The sequence below is a fragment of the Podarcis vaucheri genome (assembly GCF_965113315.1).
Source record: "Podarcis vaucheri genome assembly, chromosome: 1".
Taxonomy (NCBI): Eukaryota; Metazoa; Chordata; class Lepidosauria; order Squamata; family Lacertidae; genus Podarcis; species Podarcis vaucheri.
The window spans coordinates 126,442,943-126,466,480 of NC_138759.1; the positions used below are offsets into that span (position 1 = coordinate 126,442,943).

Here is a 23,538-nt window from a genome sequence, read left to right on the forward strand (position 1 = left end):
GAAATTTCTTATAGAGGTCCCGGCTCAAAAAAAAAAAGTATCCAAATGCATTTTTAAAAGAGTATACTTTAGGATAAAATGCATTTAGAAATGTATACACTGAAATAAAAATACACATTTCAGCACATAAATATCATTTCAATATGATTTTTAATAAGGATTCTATGAGGATTTTTTTAAAAAGTAAATTGATGTGAAAATGGGATGGAAGGACTTATGAAAAAGCACATGTGAAATTTACACAAACAGAAGATAGAGATGTTCATTCCCATAAGCTCTTCCCATTCTTTTTCAGATTTTTATTTAAATAGTTTTCTTGGTTCTTCGAGTACTTGAGGGCCTGTTCTACATTTCATTCTCTTGTAAGATGTATTTCTCTTGAAAAGTACAATGTGGTGAGGGAAAGGGGCGGGGGACCTCCTGATACCACAGCTCTTATTCCTTGCCTGCCTTAGCAGTTTGAAGCAACTGTCTTTAGCAGAATTGTGATGGAATATTGTGGTTCGAGGACCCGACCCCCGCAATGTGAAATGAATACACAAGGACACGTGATGTAAGGTTAATGGGCAAGGTAAGGCCACAACTTTATTGATTACAGCAGTGAAAAGGTATTGGCTTAGGCACTGGATCTCTAAAACAAGTGGGTTTATTCACCAGTAGGTGGAGCCTGTTGATGCTAATCCAACTATAGACTCCCCCCTGATGTCACCGAGGGTCGTGCTATGGCCTCCCGCCACGCAGGCATCGGACGGAATACACGACCGCCAGATTCCTTTAACGGAATACCCAAAAATTGAAGGCATAGGCGATGGCCACACCTAGCCCTTCGACACACCACAACACATTATTCCAATGCCTAACCTACCCACCAATACCACAAAAGTTGTGACGATTGCTACGAGGTAGGCGAAAAAACCAAAAAGCCTAATGCCAAATGGAAAAACTCCTACCAGGCCCCCTGGACAACCAGGGCGACCAAACTAAGGTCCATAGTAAGGCCAATGACCTAAGCTCTGACTCAAAGGGAGTGGAGGGTGGGTGACTTGCGACGAGACGACGGCGAAGAATGAGGCCAGGGAGAGGCTGGCGCCGCAGCAAAAGGCTGCTGAACACGCCCCCTCTGAGGCACCTGGTTGGGTGCCTGCCAAGGGGCGTGGGCGCCAGCCAGGTGAGGTGGAGGCAGGGGGCTAATGCCCCCTGCTAGGGGCGGAGCTCGGGCTCCCGCCCACAACCACTGCCCTCTCTTCCAGGGAGGAGAGTCCTTCTCAAATGAGCTTGGATGATGTCCAGTTGGCACAGCTCACACATCCTCCAGGTGTTCAGTGACAGGAACAGTGGAGACAGAAACAAAACCTGCGAGAAATATGGAGGCAGCTCCACAGTGAGGTAAACATACCTGCTCAAGCAAATCCTAAATTTTTCCGGGACTTTGTATGAAAGAGTGGGTGAGCGATTCTATGCAGAAGTTCTGAAATGTAAGATTCAAGGTTGGAGTTTCATCATCTGCCTCGCCGACCTCAAATCGTCCTGAACGCCATATATTATTTAAATGCACAAGCAATGGCATCCGTAATCATCCTAGCATTTACTCTCCTCGACTTGTTTGTTTGTGAAGGTGTCAAAGCCATTTGTTTGGACCTTTGCCCCTCCAGTCCGAAGCATGAATCCGAGAGCAGCTGAAATGTGCACAAGTGCGTAACAGTAAATGTCAGGTTTACAGGTCAGTGGGTCTGTAAAAAATAAACAGAGGGGGAGAAAATCCCTCTTGTCTGTAAAAAGGGCAGCCGGAGTAATTGACAGGTGGGATCTATACAAGAGAGTCTTTTGTTAATTGTTTGCAAGCATATCCTAGAATAGCTCCAGAGTCAATCAATATCTCTTTTTTTGCAGACCCAAACTAACACCTCCCCCTTGCAAAAAACATTCCCAGTGAGGAACCATCCTCAGAGAAGTACAAGTACATTTCCTACATGAGACACTGTTTCCATTAGATTACCATTGACCTCTTGCTTCACGCATCCAAGTTGGTAATTAGACCACTCTTTCTAGCAAGCATAAAACTGAGCTATAGAACAAAAGCCGCTTTTCCTGCTGGTGAGTTTACACTAATAGGTTTACAAACCTGTTTGAATTTATCTGTATTTCTGATTAATATCTTCTTTTTTTTATGTAAACTACTTGGTGGCTTTTGTTCACTGGGAGACATATCCATCTGTGGATGGATATGGACATATCCATATCCATCCACAGACTCTGCTAACCCAGAAATAGTGCTTCAGGTTAAGAACTTTGCTTCAGGATGAGAACAGAAATGGTGCTCAGGCAGCGCGGCAGCAGCAGGAGGCCCCATTAACTAAAGTGGTGCTTCAGGTTAAGAACAGTTTCAGGTTAAGTACGGATCTCCGGAACGAATTAAGTACTTAACCCGAGGTACCACTGTAAGTAGGAAGTGTTAATTAGCCTAATTTTATAAGAAGGAAGAACACGCATCAACATGAATGCAAGCTATTTTCTCTGTTCCATAAAAAAATTGCCATATCAGAATATCAAATTTCTTTACTTTTTTGAATAAAACCCTGCTCTTTAAATAAGAAGTCTTTGACTTTAAATAATAAAAGGTTTTTGACGTCCCTCTAAATGCTGCATGCACCTCCACTACCCATCGCCCTAATATGGAAAGTGAAGCAGAACTAAAGTTTTGAATATATTACATTAGGAGCTCAGACCAGAAAGATGAGAATCCAGTAACACTGAAAAGACACAAAGGACAGAACCTGTTATAAATGATTTCTGCCTCAGAATTAGAAGGTTGGGAAGGCAAAGGCTTAAATATTCCTGCATTCAGAAATGTAAAATCATTGATCGAAATAAAATAATATGACAGTAGCGTGGTTTTAAAAGGGAATGTATTTTTTTCAAGTGTACTACCTCTTGGAATAAGGTTTATAAAAATGACCTAAGTATGTTTAGTTGGACTTGTAAAGACTTTGCAGTGTTTTAACATAACCCGGGAGTCTGATTTATCAAGAAATTCAACAAGTAGATATTAACTTTGTCCAGTATATTCATTCATGGCAATGACTCCATTCATTTCTATCATGGCAGCCCCATACCAATTATTTTGGAACAATTCTAAAGGAATCTCTCAGATTTTCAGCAAGGGTGAAGGGAAGATTTGAGCAAGATTTGAAGGAATGTGGGAGCAACTCGGGCAAGCTAGGCTCAAGGAGACTGAAGGGAAGGCATGCTGAATATTTTCAAATATTTAAAAGGAAGAGAAAGAGTAAAGAAGAATACACATTCTACAAAGAAGATGAAGTTCCAGCAAAGGGATACAAAAAATTATGGAATATGCAGAAATTGTGAAACTTAGCGGAAGAATGAGAAATCAAGATAAGAAACCTTTTATAAAAAATGTACCATATTTTTCGCTCTATAGCAGTGTTCCCCAACCTTGGGCCTCCAGCTGTTTTTGGACTACAACTCCCATCATCCCTCGCTAGCAAGACCAGTGTTCAAGGATGATGGGAATTGTAGTCCAAAAACAGCTGGAGGCCCAAGGTTGGGGAACACTGCTCTATAGGACGCACTTTTTACCCTCCCAAAATTAAGGGGAAATGTGTGTGCGTCCTATAGAGCGGATGCAGGCTGCACGGCTAAGCCCAAAGCCAGAACAGGGGGACGGAGTGCTGCGGAGCACTCCATCTCACTCTTCTAGCTTGGGGATGGCTGCACACAAAGCCTTTGCAGGGCAGCGGGGTGCCTTCACCCCGCTGCCCTGCAGAGGCTAGCAAGGCTGTTCCCAAGCCAGAACAGCAAGACAGAGTGCTCCATCTCACTCTTCTAGCTAGGGGATGGCTGCGCGGAAAGCCTCTGCAGGGCAGCGGGGTGCCTTCACCCCGCTGCCCTGCGGAGGCTACAAAGGCTGTCCCCGAAGCAAGAACAGCGAGATGGTCTCGCTGTTCTAGCTTGGGGATGGTAGCCGCCTGAAGCCCCCAGAACACAGAGGAAACTCTCGCTGCACTCTGGAGGCTTTGGGTGAATGCACCTTGAACGCACCTTGTTTTAGAAGGGGAGAATCAAAATCAAAAAAATCAAATTTCCCTGTTCTCCCCCTCCTATGGTCCGGTGCGTCCTATGGGCCGGTGCATCCTATAGAGCGAAAAATATGGTAAATGGTTTGTTGACTATTTACAGATAAATTAAAGGTAAAGGTACCCCTGCCCGTACGGGCCAGTCTTGACAGACTCTGGGGTTGTGCGCCCATCTCACTCAGAGGCCGGGGGCCAGCGCTGTCCGGAGACACTTCCGGGTCACGTGGCCAGCGTGACATCGCTGCTCTGGCGAGCCAGAGCCGCACACGGAAACGCCGTTTACAGATAAATTGTAAACAGATAAAAAACATTGGCAGGATTATTATAATAACCTGCAGTTTCACAAGAACGGGTATTCAAAGAAGATGAATAAATGAGCAAAGTATGTTAGGATATGCAGAAGATTGTAAAAATAAATTTAAAGAACCGCAGAAAGAGGGGAAAGGAAGTCAGGTTTTGAAATGTCAAAATGATTGTAAAATCAGGGAAAGTTGGGAAATAATGGGAGAAGAGGAACAGGCAGAGCTGGAGCAGCAGCTGGCTGACATGTTGTCCCTAGAAAGCATCCCAGACCCTCCATATTCCAGAGCCCAGCAGGCCTTAGAAGTAGGAGAGCAAAGAGCTCAAAGACAGAGGGCACTTAGCGTCACCCATAGAGGAGGTGATGATGATGACGAATGAGGAAGTGGGAGAGACGGGGATGGAGATTCACTTGTGACAAGGCCATTATCCAAGAGGTTGGGTTCTATAGCCTCTCTCTGTAAAGTTTGAAATAAAAAAGGACCGTGAGAAACTTTTCCTTGTCTTTATACTTTCCTGGGCAACCAGCCGGGAGCTGCCGACAGCAATCCTGACAGCTAAGCATAGATTCTGTTGAGTACAGATTCAGGCAAACACCAGTGTTACTGTTTTCTCTGGCTGAATCGCATGATGATGCTGCAGTGGTCAGTTTCATGACCGCATCACAAACACTTTGAGGAGCAGGCTGTGTTACAAGTTCTTCTGTGGACTCAGGCGTGGCGTTGGGGGGAAGAACTGCATTTTGCCTTTTTCATTTTTTAAAAAGGAAACCAAGCTAACGAGGGAAACAGTCTGACCTCAAGTGAGTAAGGAGTGGAGAGGTGGGGATTGGGGTAGGGTTGCCGTCAGAAAAGTTGTTGAGTGTTTTTTTTGGGGGGGGTTAGTTTTACCCAATTCTGGGTGTATGGCAACTCTAGACTGGGATATTTTATTAGGAGAGGCAGGCTTAGGCTTTAATCATAGGGAATTGTTTTCTAATCACAGTGATTTGTGGGAGGGATGTTCCGTTCAAATGATGTTTCTTTTTCACTCCTGGGAATTAGCATCCTTTCCAATCACTTTCTGCTTTCTAATATACAATTAAAAACTGATACTTCAATCAGTTTCCTTTCATTCTGCTGCCTCCCTCCCATCTCAGATTGCTTTAGACTGGTTATGACTAATTAATTTATTTATTTGTTCCTTGTTTATTCTAAACTCTTTCTGTCCCCCACTCCCCAAACCATTCTGTTTTTCTCTCTTATTTTTTCCTTAGGTTTCTGCAAATCTCTCTTACAGCCTGTCATCTCCCACCCTCAACCACCGTGTGCGTGTGTTGCTTTTTATGCTTTTCCAGTTGTTTTCTCCCAGTTTTCCTTTGCTTGCTCAAAGTTTCATCTACCTGGCTTCAGTTTTTTAGTACCTCTAATTTCATTGCATTGAATTCTTGCCATCCAGTATTATAGTTTTTATTAAAGTTTGGTTCCCTCTCCCCTCTAGGTCTGGCACTTTTCCCCCAATTAGCTAAGTCTGCTTGACCCTTAAATAAGTTCTCAGCTGTGTTGATCATTGGCAGTCTGTTATTATCCATTTACCTATAGGCATATTCCTCAGTGTCACCAGCTTTCAGACTGATTGCCCATGAAACACTGCGAGAGGTCAAGTGGTTTCTGTTCTACCCATCCCAAAATAGTAGTGTCCCCTGTGAAAGAACCACAGCACCTATTGTTTTGAAAGCTGGCAGCTTCATCTCCACAGAAGCCCCAACCATGTCTACAAATTTCATTCATTCTGGCCAAAAGGGAAGAATTTGGAGGGAAGAATTCAATGTTGCACTTTGACAAACGTCCCATCTGCAAAAGAATTTCAGCTTGCCAGATGGAACAACCCCAGCCTTTCTACCTGTCTGATATTCTGGTGTCCCCCCTCCCACATTTCTGAGTGAATTTTGCATAAGCAAAAATTCTTGCCCAGGACTTTTTGCTGGCAGGAATAATGAGCTTAGCAGTGCCTGGAGGCTTTTCATTTTCAATAAAACTTTGGGGTTTATCTGCATGAAAATCCCAGGATGAAAAATTTGGCAAGCTTAATACACTCTGGAGAGGCTCCTTTGCCGAAAACTTCATCCACTTCTGTGAAAAGGAGTGGGGAGTTACAGCTGTTTTTGGATTTTCCTTTATAGTTAATGTGGGAAACCAGTGATTTAAATTTAACTGATCTGATTCTGACATAAATAACCAGTCAAATTAGAAAAACATAGAGTAGATGCTTTCTAATAATACTGATCCAAAGCAAATCCAGTTATCAGTGTGTTCCCCTAAAAATAACAGCGTAGGACAACAGGGCTAACATTGCTAGATTCTAGTCAGATTTATCTCCCAAAAATCTGGGTAAGCAAGTATGCATTCAGCTGACAACTAAAAATTAAAAGTATGAGGACAACTGTACTTCCATGGGGAGGACATTCCATAATAGGGACACCACAACAGATAAAGCCCTCTCTTCAGTCACCACCTCACAAGTCATGTCCATGGACAGGATCACAAACAGGGGTGCCCCTGTCGATCTCAAAACATGAATTTGATGGTTTTGAGGGAGCTACTCCTGTAAGTACTTGGGTCCTAAGCCATTCTGAACTTCATATGCCAGTACCTCAGTGGACAAGCAAATACAATAGAAGATAGTGAGAATGTTGCACTAGAAGGGACCAGCCTTGCATATTCTTAGATAAATGGACAGTTGCCTGGCAACAGTCACCAAATGAAGATGCCTCTAAAAAAACCAGCCTGTGTTGACGGACTTCCGGTTGAGAGCGACCCTATCGCAAGCGGGGATTTTTCCAAGCGGAGAATCCCGGGTTTTTCAGAGGATTTAGGGGTGTCACAGGGCACAGTGGCTCCCAGAAGTAGTGTCTGGAGGGTGTCCAGACACTCAGGTTCCCGCAGAAGCCGAAACGCAGACCACCCGGCTGCCAGGTAACTCCCAAAGGGAGCGAAGAGTGCGGCGGGGAGGGAGAGCGGGCTGAAGGGAAGCCATAGCTACCTCTGGGAAACGAAGCCCCGAGCTTGCAGGGGGAGCACTTAATTCTCGATCATAAGAAATTCGGACCTAAACTGCTTATAAAGAAGTGGCTTTTAACATCAGGAAGGAGCCGGATGAGAAATACATAAATACGAGATCAGCTGTCATCTGCAATCAGTTTGAACGCATTATATAAGCAAAGCCGGAGAAAAGACAAATGAGTTACCGCTAGCGGCTATTGTTTCTTTTCCCCCTTTTGACTCTCTAAAAACTAACTTTTTAGAAGACATAAAGTATCTTAAGAAGAAACCAAGTTAAAAGGGGGAGCAGAGGGTTTAAATTTGGAACTTCGAAGGTCCTCTTTGTAACTGTGAGGGGAAAAGACAGAGAAAACGATCCCAGCTTCACTTTTTTAAAAAAACTGCGCAACGGAAGAAGAGCTTCTGACTCCATTGTTTGCCTTTTAGTAACTACGGAAGGATTTTTTTCTTTTTAATTGGGTTTTTTTTCTGCATACATCTTTTGAGTTACATATCTACTGGTCACCTATAATTTGGATTACAAATTTATTATTATTATTATTATTATTATTATTATTATTATTATTATTATTATGAAATCCCTAAATAAAGTTTGACTTTGAGATCGCTCTCTTAACTTTTTGGAGTTTGGGCCCCTTGTGGACAGAAGGAAAATTACAATTTGTTTTTTTCCGCTTGCTCTTCTTTGTTCTCCTTGACTTTGCCGATTTGTTGTTTTTGTCCCTCTAGTGGGGGCTGGATGTTTTTGGTTCTTCCCTTTCTCCTCAGCAACGGATTTTGGTGAATTATTTGTTTGGATGGTTCTTTATTTAAACATATGTGAGGCCTAACTTCAAGAAGGATCATATTTTTTTTCTTTTTTTCTTTGTTATTTGGATACCACTTATTTGGAGACTATTTTAAATTCATCAATATAATTATGAAAAATTTATAAAACTTTTTAAATTTTCCAGCATTAAAGTGGATTATAAAATTAAATTGGAAAAAAGAAAAAGTGGTTTATAAACTGGATTATAATTTGATTATAAAGGATCAAAAAGGATTAGCCTAATTGGTGGCAGAAGATCTGGAACCTCAAATTTTGAATTAATTTTCTTTTTTTGTGTTTGCTGGTGGAGAGTGAATTTCTTGGGGGCACAACTTGAATAAACTGGAATATAAATTGGGTTATAATTGGAATACCGTGACTTTTAAAAGGAATAGCCTAATCGGTGGCAAGAAGAATATATTCATCTGGCTTGTGTCTCCAACTATTTATTTTTTAAATCTACGGATCCGATTGGGCTGAAGATACTTCAAGCTTTGAAAGTGGAAATTTGAAGTGGGAATAAACAAAAGACTAATTATAAATTTTATAATATATAAATTATCAAATTTGAACTCAATTGGATATATTTGTATTTGGGGTTAGGTCTATATAAGATTGGTTGAAGTGGTGGTGGGATCTTATTTAACACAAGTCTAATTTGGATGACTAAGTGAGAAGTGTTTAAAGTGTATTTGTGGGAATGTCTCACCAACCGAAGAAAGGAGAGGAGGGGGGAACACCAGGAGATAGAAGAGGATCAAAGCAGGAATCAGATTTCAAAGGAGAAATATTAAGAATGTTTGCAGAAATTAGGCAAAGTGAAAAGAATTTAGAGGACAAACTAGAACAAGTGGATACGAGAATTGAACAGGTAGATACGAGAATTGGGAAAATGGACCCAAAAATTGACGAGACAGTAAAGGAATTGAAAGGACAATTTAAAGAAGTATCTAAAAGATCACAATCTTTGGAAGAAGGAATGAAGAAGACAAGAGCTGAAATGAAGGAAGTGAAGTGTGAGGAAGAGAAAATTAAAGTGGGTTTATCAGAAGTTAATAAGTCACAGGAGGAGATATGGGATGCAATTGCTATGAATGAACTGAGGCAGAGGGAAGTGAACCTCAGGCTGAGAGCTGTGCCTGAAGTTCAAGGTGTAAATATCAAAGAGAAATTAGTAATGGAGATAGCACAATGGCTGGAGCTACAAAAGGAAGAGGTCGAGAGAACTGTACAGAATGCATTTAGGATGAGAGTAAGAACAACCAAATCAAGGAAAGTTCCTGGAGATTGCTTAATTACTTTTAAGGACAGAGAATTGAGAAATTTGATACTTCAAAAAAACAGAGAAAAAAGACTGAATATTGATGGGAATTATATAATTATTTTTAAAGATATTCCAGTCAGATTGTTGAAACGAAGAGATCCATATAAACCATTGGTCCAAATTCTTAAGAGGAAAAAGATTGAATTCAAATGGGAATTCCCAGAGGGGATTTCCTTTGTTTACAAAAGCAAGAAACACAGACTTACCAGTCCAGAGGAAACAGGTAAATTTCAGAGACAATACAAGGAACTAACAGCAGAGGAAGAAGAAGAAGGAGGAGCAGTGGGAGGAGTAGGTCCTCTAGGGGGGGAATATCCGGAAGAGAAGGAGGAGAAGAATGGGGAAAAGACGGATGAGGAACAAGAAGAGGAAGAACAAGAAGAGGGTAGATTATAAAGAACAAATAAATTAAATCAATTTTAATCAGGAGGTCATCATGGCGTTGAAATTATGGAATTGGAGCATCAATGGAATGAACGACAGGAAAAAACGAAACAAAATTGAACAATATTTAAAAAAGAAAAACTTGGACATTATCTGTCTTCAAGAGACACATGTGGCAAGGAAACAGAAAAATTTTGATCAATAACAGATTAGGAAATGAATTCATATCTTCTGACAAAGGGAAAAAGAGAGGGGTTGTATTATATGTAGGAAAAAAAATGGAAGCTCAGCAAATCTTCAAGGACGAAGAAGGAAGAATAATTGCTATTCAGGTCAAATGGCAAGGCAAAAAATTAATAATTGTCGGGATCTATGCACCTAATGGAAACAAGACTGATTTCTATAAAAATTTGGAAGAAAGATTATTTGAATATATGGATCAAAAAATCATATTGATGGGAGACATGAATGGAGTAGTTTCAATGGAAATGGACAGATTAAGACATAAAGAAGTTAGCAAAGAAGGAAAACTACCTAAGACTTTCTTTTCAATGACGAAAAACTGTAACTTAATTGACGTTTGGAGACTCAGACATCCATTAGAGAAACAGTTCACATTTTATTCGGAACCAAATCAGTCAATGTCAAGAACAGATCAAATTTGGGTCTCAAATGAATTAACTCCAAAAATTCAACAAATTGAAATTCAGCCAAGAGTAATTTCAGACCACAGTCCGATAAAATTGGAGATTAAAGGTTATGAAGAAAGATCATTTAGATGGAGAATTAATGATTACCTCTTGGATGACCAAAAAATCATACAAGAGGCGCAAAAGAAGTTGATGGAATATTTCATGGACAATACTAACAAAGGCACAAAGATGAGTACAGTTCGGGACGCAAGTAAGGCGGTAATGAGAGGATTCTTCATCCAACAGAATGCGATTAAAAACAAGAACAGAGAGAAAGGAAAGAAGGAAATTTTAAAACAAATAATGGACAATGAACAAAAATTAATCAAGAAACCGAACAATTTAAAAATAAAACAAAACATCAAAGTTTTGCAAACGCAGTTCACAATGATAATAAACAAAGAGGTGGAATGGAATATTAAAAAGCTAAGACAAAGAAATTTTGAGTTTGCCAACAAGTCAGGTAAATGGCTTGCATGGCAAATTTAGAAAAGAAAGGAACAAAACACAATCAACAAAATTATTGTGGATGGAGAAGAGATAGAGAACCCGAAAGGCATCAGAGAAGGATTCTTGGACTTTTACAATCATTTGTATAGAAACAGAGAAAAGAACAATATGAAGAAAATAGAAAGATATTTAAAAGAAAAAAGGTGCAAAAGATCCCGACAGAAAAGAAAGACAGACTGAACGCCCCAATTGAGAATGAGGAAATAATAGAGGTCATAAAAGAATTGAAAAAAGGAAAGGCTCCAGGACCAGATGGATTTACATCTAGTTATTACAAAGAACTGAGGCACACCCTGAAGGTACCATTGAAAGAAGTCATGAATAGCATTTTGAAGGAAAAAGATATTCCAGAAACTTGGAAAGAAGCCATTATCACACTTATTCCTAAGCAAGATTCCGATTTAACACAAGTCAAGAACTATAGGCCGATTTCATTGTTGAATATAGACTACAAGATTTTTTCTGGAATATTAGCAAAAAGATTAAAAAAGGTATTGTGAGAATTTATTCACGAAGATCAGGCAGGTTTTCTTCCAGGCAGGCAGATGAAAGATAATGTTAGAAACATAATTAATACTTTGGAATATCTGACTGCTAGGAATGAGAAACAAGCTATATTAATGTTTGTAGATGTGGAGAAGGCATTTGATAATATATCATGGGAATTTATGTTAAAAAATTTAGAATACATGGAGGTGGGGAATGATTTTTATAATGGAATAAGGGCGATTTATACAGAGCAAAGAGCTAAATTGATTGTGAATAATGTAATTACAGAAGAAGTGAAGATACTGAAAGGTACAAGACAGGGATGTCCTCTTTCGCTACTGCTATTCATAATGGTTCTGGAAGTCCTTCTGAGTTCAATCAGACAAAATGAATTAATAAAAGGGGTGACAGTAGGTCAAAACGAATATAAAGTTAAAGCCTTTGCCGATGACCTAGTAATAACGATAGAAGATCCTTTAAAAAGTTTAAACGAGGTGTTAGAGGAGATTGAACAATTTGGCAAGGTGGCCGGGTTTATATTAAATAAGAAAAAAACCAAAGTAATTGTTAAGAATATGGACCAGAGTGTAATAGAAACAATGCAACAAGAAACAGGGATTGAAGTGGCAAAGAAGATAAAATACTTGGGAATATGGTTAACTTCAAAAAATATTGATTTATTTCAAAACAACTATATACCGGTGTGGAACAGAATCAAAAAAGATCTGGAAGTTTGGGGAAGGATGAAACTTTCTTTTTGGGGCAGAATTTCAACGATCAAAATGAGTGTACTTCCAAAGATGTTATTTTTGTTTCAAATGATTCCTATACTTAAGGACTAGAAGGGACCAGCCTTGCATATTCTTAGATAAATGGACAGTTGCCTGGCAACAGTCACCAAATGAAGATGCCTCTAAAAAAACCAGCCTGTGTTGATACACCACCTTCAGTTCTACAGGTATGGGGTTATATACAAATACTACTACTACTACTACTACTACTACTACTAGAAGAAAAAGAAGAAGAAGAGTTTGGATTTGATATCCCGCCTTTCACTCCCCTTCAGGAGTCTCAAAGCGGCTAACATTCTCCTTTCCCTTCCTCCCCCACAACAAACACTCTGTGAGGTCAGTGGGGCTGAGAGACTTCACAGAAGTGTGACTGGCCCAAGGTCATCCAGCAGCTGCATGTGGAGGAGCGGAGACACGAACCCAGATTACGTGACTTTTAACCACTACACCACACTGGCTCTACTAATAATAATAATAATATCAGAGAATATATTCATAGCAAGTAGCTTACTGTTGACATGTGTGGGGAACCTCTGACCTTCCAGATGTTTCTGAACTACAACTTCCATCATCCATAGCCACTAGCATGATGGGTGTTTAAGTTCAGCAACATTTCCAGGGCCACATGTTCTCCACACCTGTGCTACAGTATCAAAAGACTGACCCAAGTGACCAGCTGTTCTACTCGAGCTACATATGACCCAGTGGGGAATCCAGTATGAACTACCATGGGAAGTGAAACAGGTTGTTATCTTATCAGTGTTGCATAGTGGTCACAGTGTCAGACTAGGCACCTGGGAGACCTGGGTTCAAATTCCTTTCAGCCTTGAAGCTCGGCTGTCTTCCTGAGCCCAGTCAGCCTAACCTACCCACCAGAGTTGTTGTGAGAATAAAATATGGGGGAAAGGAACGAGTGTTATGTGTGTTAGCTTGAGTTCTTTGGAGGAAAGGTGAGATATACATGCAATAAAACAAGTAAAGAAATTAGGCAACAAAGCATTTTCTCTGTAGGCTGTCATGCGCCAAAGATGCCTTTCAGACGCCGGCAAGAAATATGCTGATGTGTGCCCTGTGTCGCATGGCTCCCAAGGATTTATTTTTAAGGGACTGGAATGAAACACCCGGGGCAAGCAAACAAACAGGGAAAGTGGACTTCCATCTAAAACTTAATGAAGTGTTCTCCCCCTCCCAGCCTTCTTTCATCCACCTGTGCTAAAGAAACTGGTGGGTTGTAGCATCACACAGGCACCATTCTAATTACAATTTTCTGAAAGTTAAAAACCAAAGGAAAAGGGAAGGGTAGGGAGCCAGTTTCTGTTTGGGGGAGGGAGGGAGTTGTTCAAAGCCACAGAAGCTTTTTTTAAAAAAGCTTCTGCAACTCTTTTGAAATTACTGAAAGGTATTCATTAAGCCAAGAGTTTGTTTGTTTTCCCGCCGAGATTAGTAGGAGGTGGTTGATGGCCAAGGAGATCAAAAAGTGCTCGGGCTACTAGTTGCGCAGCAGAGGCCAAAACACAGAGAAGTAATTAGAAGGTCAAAACCCACCATCATAATAACCAGAAGCCCACCGAGAGGAAGAGGGAGGCTTGGTGGAGTCGCTACTTACCTTTGTTGCAAATGTGTGTGACCAGTCAATTGGGGATTGCATTTTCACTGATGTGGTCCAAAGGAAATGTGACAACATGGAGCTTTCTTTCTTATTAAAATTTGTTGGGAGTTTCTTTTTTGGAAACTGTAATACTTCAGCAAGGGAAAGAGGTGTGCACAACAGCTCGTGCTTGCTTTTGTTGTTGTTGTTTAGTCGTTTAGTTCTGTCCGACTCTTCGTGACCCCATGGACCAGAGCATGCCAGGCACTCCTGTCTTCCACTGCCTCCTGCAGTTTGGTCAAACTCATGTTAGTAGCTTCAAGAACACTGTCCATCCATCTCGTCCTCTGTCGTCCCCTTCTCCTTGTGCCCTCCATCTTTCCCAACATCAGGGTCTTTTCCAGGGAGTCTTCTCTTCTCAAGAGGTGGCCAAAGTATTGGAACCTCAGCTTCACAATCTGTCCTTCCAGTGAGCACTCAGGGCTGATTTCCTTAAGAATGGAGAGGTTTGATCTTCTTGCAGTCCACGGGACTCTCAAGAGTCTCCTCCAGCACCATAATTCAGAAGCATCGATTCTTCGGCAATCAGCCTTCTTTATGGTCCAGCTCTCACTTCCATACATCACTACTGGGAAAACCATCGCTTTAGTGCTTGCTTTTAGCATGGTCTAAAAGCTGCATGGCAGAGCAAAAAGTCAACTGGTGAAGCACATGAGTAGATAATGAGATGCTACACTAGTGGCCATCTCTCATGAGCTTTCCCATCCTCAAGGGGAGTGTTTCCCAAACCTGGGTCCCCACCTGTTATTGGACTGCAACTCCCACCATCCCTGACTACTGAGTATTTCAGCTAGGGATGATGGGAGTTGTAGTCCAACAACAGCTGGAGACCCAAGTTTGGGAAACAATGTTCTAGGGCTGAGGTCTTTTCAGGTTTTAGAATATGATGTTAGGGTCATGGTGTCCCTTGGGCTGCTTCAGACACTGCCTGTTCCTGCAGTCTACCCATGTTCTTTTCATTTCACACTTCAGCTGAAAGCCACAGGACGAGAACCCTTTCACTCTCACCAAGGGACAGAAGGACCTATCAAGTTTGGTGCTTCCAGTTTCTCATTTTTCCAGCCTCAAATTCAGTTCTCCAAATTTTTGTAGCAATTTTGATTTTTTTAAAAATCATACGAATTTTCAGAATTTTGGTGTGCATTTCTTCCAATGAACACATTTTTGTAGGCAGTTTGGACTAATGTGAGCATTTTTGCAAGCATTTTCTCCCAATATTACGCATTTTGTTTGTTATTTCATTTTCACCAACCTATTCCTTTTCATATGATTTTTTTTTCTAAAATAGGTGTGGCTGGAGAACAACATTGCAAAATTCAGAAAAATGCGAATTTTGGAGGATGGCTTTGTTTTCATTTGCACATTGTTTCAAAATGTGTGGATCAGATAGGTTTGCCTTTAAATTCATTGAGTCAAATTTCTCTTCCATCCCTTCTCTCACCTTTTGGATTACACCCTTGCCAGGTGGGTTAAAAATAGATCTGTGAAGTTTGTACTACACATTTGAAAACAGGTAGCTCCCTTTCTTTTCGAGAGTGGTGTAGTGCTTTAAGTGTTGACTAGAACCTACGAGACCAGGGTTCAAATCCCCACTCAGCCATGAAGCTCACTGGGACAGTCAATGCTTCTACACCTTGCTTAACAGGTTTGTTGTGAGGATTAAATGAAGAGGGGAGAAGCATGTACCTTGTGCTCTTTGGGATATAAATGCAATAAATAAATAAATAGTACCTGGGTGAAAAAGCAGTGTGAGAGACAAAAGAGAGAAGTAAAGAGATGGAATAGGAGACAGGCAAGAATAAGGAATGCACGTGGGCTGCAAATGCAATTATTTGTACTTAGGCTTCCTTTTAGTTGAGGGTGGGGGCTAGATAAAGGCTTCACAATAGAGGCATTGTTGTTCTTTTCAGCCTGCGTAAAGCCTCAATCCATAAAACAAGGGAGGAACCCTAATTTGTATTGGCATCTGCATCTAGATCTTCAACATTTGTATTAGGATGTTCAGAATAGAGAGGGACAAAAGCCAATACAAATTAGGGTTGAATATTGGAGCACAAATACAATATTGCAGCCCCACCGCCTCTTTCCTGTCCTCCTCTTATAACTTTTTCTTCCTTCTGTTATTGCCGTAGTTATTGACTGTGGGTGGTGCTGTGGTCTAAACCACTGAGCCTCTTAGGCTTGCTGATCAGAAGTTTGGCAGTTTGAATCCCTGCGACAGGGTGAGCTCCCGTTGCTCTGTCCTAGCTCCTGCCAACCTAGCATTTCGAAAGCACACCAGTGTGAGTAGATAAATAGGTACCGCTGCAGCAGGATGTTAAATGGCATTTCCATGTGCTCTGGTTTCCATTGCACCAGAAGTGGTTTAGTCATGCTGGTCACATGACCCAGAAAGCTGTCTGTGGACAAACACCGGCTCCCTCAGCCTGAAAGCGAGATGAGCGCCACAACCCCAAGGTCACCTTTGACTGGATTTAACCATTCAGAGGTCCTTTACCTTTACCTTTACCTAGTTGTTGACAGATGCCTAAGTGTAATATCTGTTGGATAGATGGACATTTGCACATATCTTAATAATAGTGCCCAACAAACAGTTCTCCGGTTCCTACTCATATAATTTACTATACAGTGGTACCTCGGGTTAAGTACTTAATTCGTTCTGGAGGTCCGTTCTTAACCTGAAACTGTTCTTAACCTGAAGCACCACTTTAGCTAATGGGGCCTCCCAATGCCACCACACGATTTCTGTTCTCCTCCTGAAGCAAAGTTCTTAACCTGAAGCACTATTTCTGGGTTAGTGGAGTCTGTAACCTTAAGTGTATGTAACCCGAGGTACCACTGTACTCATATAATTTACTATATACCTATATTCATTTTTAAAGTTCAAAATTTCCCCCCTTGCTTTTCAATGATAATTATTTTATGGATATTTGTTTTATGGATTTCAACTGTGCTTTTACTTAAAATCTGATTTATGCTCTGCTTCACAGGGCTTAAGTCATTCACGAATGATAGTATCACAGGCATCTGGTTGACTACTATGAGAACAGGATGCTAAACTAGACGAGCCATTGGCCAGATGCATCAGCCTCTTCTTATGTTCTGATGGTATCCAACTCACACATCCCAATCATTGCAAGGATTTCCATTTGTGGAACAGAACCTCAGCCCTCTCCTCCCCAGTGCATACCCCACTTCCTCCTCAAATTTATTCCAGAGGAATAAAATTTTTAGTTTCTTCTCTAGCACGGTGAATCGTCAGTTTGGTTGCTGCCCCAACGGTGGCCTCATTTCCTGTCACGGTGTTTCCTGAGTCTCAGACAAAAGCGAGCGTTTAATGTGTGAAGTAGAAGTTGGAAGCTAGCACAGTGATTGGTCAGTTTTGTTGTTACAACCTCTGATGGCAGCTTCATTTCCTTTTCCAGTGTTTCCTGAGTCAGACGGAAGCGAGCGTTTAATGTGTGAAGCAGTGTGGAATGTGGATGTGTGGTGTTTTACTGATTAAAGTTTGGCCTCGTTGAGGGGCAGTATTTCAATATGAGTAGGAAATGAGGCAATGCATGTTCTTTGTACTTTCGTCCATTTACTGTATTTATTTTCCCCGATTTGAACTATAAAATGGTGATTTTCTTGAGTCAAAATGAGAGTACCCCTAAACATTTTTTTTAGAAATGAAGCACTGCCTAGAACAAATTTAGGGGTGTATGAGAGGATGGGAGAAAGTTCTGTTTGTACAAGCATAAATATTTGCGCTGGCAGGATGCGTTGGTTAGATCTCCTATCCCCAAACTATCTAAAATTAATAAATAGGAGCAAAAGCTAACAGCTTTCTTTCTTTCTTTTTTTCTTTCTTTCTTTCTTTCTTTCTTTCTTTCTTTCTTTCTTTCTTTCTTTCTTTCTTTCTTTCTGTCTTTAAGGTAGCCGCTTGTTTCAGTAACAAGCCTTCTGGCTTGAAAGAAAGAAAGAAAAACCCAGCCCAAGATCTTCAGCACAGACAGGCATAATGAAACACATACTGAGAAAAGGAATAAAAAATGGAGATGATTAAAGCTTTGGGAAGCCAAACAGTGAGTAGGTTTCTCGTGGCTTAAGGGATTACGTGCTTCCTAAGGTGGCTGTCGCTGCAGCACATGGGGCAAGAAGGAGAAAAAAGGAAATCAATGGATGAGCTTCCAGCACCATTTCGACAAATATGTAACGGCAGAACGGTTAAGATTTAGCAGCCGGGAGCCAGTGGGTGCCTTTTTTCTCCAGATGACTTTTCATGTACTTTCTATCGATGCAGGCAGCTAGGCAATGCTCTCATACGCAGACTTGAAATAAGAAAAAGATGGGGAGATGTTAGTGTTTTATTGTCGGCAGGTATAGCTGTGAAGTCATCTAAAAGGGGGTGGGCTTCAGGGTTAAGGGTTTTCTCTCTGCGAGTTTGTCTTTCCTCTCTCACGGTGTAACAAAAAGACATAAATGCAATTATTTATATCAAGTGTAACATACTCCCCACCGCCGAAGCTTATTCATTTATTCAAAGAGATGCATTTTCCAGGAGTTTTGTTTCTACAGATGGCTTAGCTAAGAACACTATCTGGAGCAAATATACACAAACGTTGGCAGCCTTGCCAAGAAACAAGATTAGATTTTAAACACATTCACACATACCCCAAATCCTCAGCAGAACCAGAAAAGTGTATTTGTGTAGACTGTTTTAGGCTGCAGTCCCAGTTTGCGTTAGGAGTAATCCCTACGGAGCTCAGTGGAGTTAGTATATATGTATAAAGGTAAAAAGTTAAACGATCCCTGGGTGGTTAAGTCCAGTCGAATACAACAATGGGGTACAACGCTCATCTTGCTTCAGGCTGAGGGAGTCGGTGTTTGTCCACAGACAGCTTTCCGGGCCATGTGGCCAGCATGACTAAACTGCTTCTGGTGCAACGGAACACCACGACGGAATCCAGAGCACACGGAAATGCCGTTTACCTTCCCACTGCAGTGGTACCTATTTATCTACTTGCACTTGTGTGCTTTTGAACTGCTGGGTTGGCAGGAGCTGGGACAGAGCAACAGGAGCTCACCCTGTCACACGGACTCGAACTGCCGACCTTCTGATTGGCAAACCCAAGAGACTTGGTGGTTTAGACCACAGCGCCACCCGTGCCCTGTTGTATAGAATTGTATAGAGCTGTACAGTGAATTAAACTTTGAGACCAGGTGTTAGGAACATCAAACCAGGGACCGAATGCAACCTTCATGGCATCCCTCAGAATTCTTCCCAGGCTCATTACCCCTTCTCAAGTCCTTTTGCTGAGATAGAACTCTCATTGCTTCCCTGGAGGGTGCCTCTGAAACGGAACATGTTCACAAGCTGTTATTCAGAATGGTGCATGTATTGAATATCATATACGCAGACAGACAGACAGAGCTAAGAATTACATGCGCAAGATAGTTGGGCACCAGACCTTCTTTTGGATTGCCAACCCCCGAGAGCCAGTGTGGTGTAGTGGTTAAGAGCGGTAGACTCGTAATCTGGGGAACCGGGTTCGCGTCTCCGCTCCTCCACATGCAGCTGCTGGGTGACCTTGGGCCAGTCACACTTCTCTGAAGTCTCTCAGCCCCACTCACCTCACAGAGTGTTTGTTGTGGGGGAGGAAGGGAAAGGAGAATGGTAGCCGCTTTGAGACTCCTTCGGATAGTGATAAAGCGGGATATCAAATCCAAACTCTTCTTCTTCTCTTCTGGCAATGTGTACTGGCTTCTTCCTTGCTCTTCATTGGACATGTCCACACCTCTGAGGGGAAAGAGTTTCACAGACTCTCCAAGCCATCCTGCTTTTTGATTTGATTCCAAAATGTCCCGCTTTTCCTTAGAACGTCCCTATTTTCATTGGAGAAATGTTGGAAGATACGCAGTTATCCAACCCCTGAGCCATCTGAAGGCAACCCTGTTTAGAAAACGTTGCTTTAAAAAAAATGTTTTTATATGTTTTTATATGTGTTGGAAGCCGCCAAGAGTTGCTGGGGCCACCCAGTCAGGTGGGTGGGGTTTAAATAGTTGTAAAGGTTTCTAAGGGGTTGCTCGTGTGTAAGCAGGCAACTATCTCCCTGGCTGGACGCAAACGCCTGGCCTGGCTGCCTAAGTAAACCATATCTGTTCAGACGCCACTCACCCGTGGCTGCCTCAGTCGCTGGCAGAATTCGTCAGTGGGCGTTTCTTAAACTTCTTCCAGCAAAGAGGCTCCTTGACGCCTAGTCTCCACCTACCCTCTCTGCGCGAAAGCCTTCTGTGCAAGGAGGGCGTGGGCAACGGAGGACCCCTACTCTCCCCGCTGGTCCCAGGCAAGGAGTCATGGGACCGCCTCGCCACTTCCCCCATCTGCCCCCCTTCTCCACTGGTGCTACGCTGATTCTCTTCCCCAGAAGATGGGCTGCTTCTCCCGATCCCTGGACACTCTCTGGAATCCCTCTGGATTTTGCTCTCTCCCTCCGGCACTGATGGCAGTTCCCTGACAATAGTAAAATATTAGTATGTAATAGGATGTCCCTATTTTCATCGGAGAAATGTTGGAAGGTTTGATTTCATAGGCAGGGTGCCACAACAGAGAAGGCCCTGTGCCATGTGAGCTACACCTACTGGTTGGAGAAAGATAAGGCCCGCCCCTTCCTGCTGCCCATGATACCTGGGCCAGTTGATAGGCGAGGAGGTGTTCTGACAGACAACTTTGTCCCAGGTTGTTAAAGACCCAGGCATTGCCTTTGTGGCTTTGGAATCACAGAAATTTGGCATTGCTACATTCAGGTAAATGTTGGCTTTTCAGATTATAAAATTTCCATGTTGCCTGCTTCTAAGAATGACTTTGCAGATATTCTTTTGGTAAGGAAAATACACAATGAGATTTTGAATTTACAGACCCTACAAAGTAATTTCTGCAGTCCATGGGTGGCACTAGCCAATTCCCAGTTCCCATCTTGTACATCACACTGAGCTATGGTTCTATCTCTGGCAAAACATACCTGAGCATTTAGCCTTTTTTAATGCTGTGAAATGATGTGGTTTCTTTCAAACTCAGTGGAAACCTAACATAAAGTGACCAAGTCCGTCACCAGTGTCAATTCATTATTTTTGTAGAAAAGCACCTTTACATAATGTGAAATGATTAATCATGTCTCAATAAAATCCCACACTCCTCTGTGCCAAACAGTCAAGAGGTTTAATTATACTGAACATTTTTTATGACAGTGTCATTTATTATATGTTCCTTTATGCCATCCATTTATACATTTTTTTAATCACTTAGGTGGCCAATCAGGGTCCAATCATTGAATTAAGCATGAATTTGACATTCTGACTCATCCTGAATTGTCATGATTGTTCTTAACAACTTCCAACCTATCATTCGTCAAGGCATCATTATTAATTAGCAATAGGATTGCAAGTCATATCAGAGTTGATTTTTGACATGTGGTGCTTGCATTGGGTTATGGCAATGCAAGTTACTTGCACAAAAGGATGTCAGGATTAACAGATGATAAGATATTCCTATGATAAGGTCAGCAGGCAAGTTTTTTAAACAGCAAAAATAATAGCCCGTGGGAGAGAAAATTCAGAACATGTAAAATCAATCCCAGCTAGGCTGTGACCCATCTCCATACTAAGTGGTAATATACTAAGTCCCTTTAGATGTTGTGGGACTCCAGCTTCCATCACCCCTTGCAATGGGGCGCTGTCATGGAGATGCAATGTAGCAAGACCTCTAGTTTGGCTCTGTAGAATATATATCCTAATAACAGGCGAAACAACTGGACACTGTGGGGCATCATTTGTCAGCAGTGATATAAGCTGGCGCTATTTCAAATTGTTGCTCACCTCTTCCCCGACATGATTATGAGAAGCTTCACAAATGTCCAACGCATGATGTTTTTACATCAACTGTTCCATCAGATTCAAGATAAAACAGCATGTGTCTGCTCATTAAGGGAAGAAAAAGTCAACTGGTAAAGGAAATGAGAGCGGTATAATTTAATTATGGCGCTTTGGGACATCCGTGTTGGGCAGTCAGATGGTCTTCTCCAACAGTAGCAGTGGAAAATATTGGGAATAATTTGTTTTTTCCCAAAGGCTGCCTCCTTTCTTCAGTATCTGAAGAAATAAGGAATATTATTTCACATAATTTCATTTTTTAAAGCCTGTTAAGTGGAAGAGGGCCACACCACTTAATAATATTTAAAAATATTGTTTGACAAAATTTATAGACCATTTAATAAAAAAGAAAAGAAAAATCTAAACAATTTCCACAAAGTAGTGTGAAATATTTATGAAATAATAAGAAATGGCTAAATGAGGCTGTTTTATAATGAATCATACTACTGATCTACATGTTGTATTGTCTACTCTAAGTGGCAGTGGCTCTCCCAGACCTCCTTTCCAATCTCTGTTGCCTGAGATCCTTCGAGCAGAGGTACCAGGATTTGAACCATTGTTGTTGTTGTTGTTTAGTCGTTTAGTCGTGTCTGACTCTTTGTGACCCCATGGACCAGAGCACACCAGGCACTCCTGTCTTCCACTGCCTCCCGCAGTTTGGTCAAACTCATGTTGGTAGCTTTTCCAGGGAGTCTTCTCTTCTCATGAGGTGGCCAAAGTATTGGAGCCTCAGCTTCACGCTCTGTCCTTCCAGTGAGCACTCAGGGCTGATTTCCTTAAGAATGGATAGGTTTGATCTTCTTGCAGTCCATGGGACTCTCAAGAGTCTCCTCCAGCACCATAATTCAAAAGCATCAATTCTTCGGCGATCAGCCTTCTTAATGGTCCAGTTCTCACTTCCATACATCATTTGAACCATAACTCAATCCAATCTTCCTCCATGCTAAATGAATGTGACTTCTGCTTCAGGAATATCTGAGGAAGGTTACGGAGAACAGACTTCTGTTGAGCCCTACAAGAATTCTCCACACACAGATGCACAAATTGAATATATCATGCCTCACATTTTTTAGCATTCCAAGTCTATGAGGTACAGTTAAGTTAAAATTTACGAACAGCCAATAGAAGTGAAACTTTTTCTTTTTTCTTTTGTTATTGTCCATAAAGTGTGCTGGAAAGCCTCAGTAGTCACATTTCAATACTGTGACCCTCGGGGCCACTTGTCATATGTTGAACAGTTCTTGGGCATGAGATCACTGAAGCTGTGGCCAAAGGTAACCTCTATAGATTATATCTGTGATATTTGAAAGGAGCTGATGCTTCTGCTTGTTGGGTGGGGCATGGGGAGAAAGGAAAATAGTTAGTTTTCTCTGTAGAAGGACTGTGACCTGTGGGTTAAACCACAGAGCCTAGGACTTGTTGATCAGAAGGTCGGTGGTTCGAATCCCCGTGACAGGGATTCAGAAGCTGCAACCCCAGAGTCGGTCATGACTGGACCTAATGGTCAGGGGTCCCTTTACCTTTACTATCTTCTGTCCTTCCAACT

At 41.6% G+C, this 23,538-nt stretch overlaps 1 long non-coding RNA gene across 4 annotated transcripts in view; it reads left to right on the forward strand.

Annotated features, from left to right (window-relative positions):
• Window positions 1-5,065: 5,065 nt before the first annotated feature.
• LOC309525398 overlaps window positions 5,066-23,538 on the forward strand; it is a 31,642-nt gene continuing 13,169 nt past the window's right edge. For 2 of the 4 annotated variants that reach the window (XR_014216222.1, XR_014216223.1), the window contains exons 1-5: window positions 5,066-5,196; window positions 5,650-5,700; window positions 15,370-15,545; window positions 16,214-16,303; window positions 17,999-18,152. This is a non-coding gene — a long non-coding RNA (uncharacterized lncRNA). The remainder of the gene's footprint in view (window positions 5,197-5,649; window positions 5,701-15,369; window positions 15,546-16,213; window positions 16,304-17,998; window positions 18,153-23,538) is intronic. The other 2 variants (XR_014216224.1, XR_014216225.1) reach the window with 2 other exon arrangements.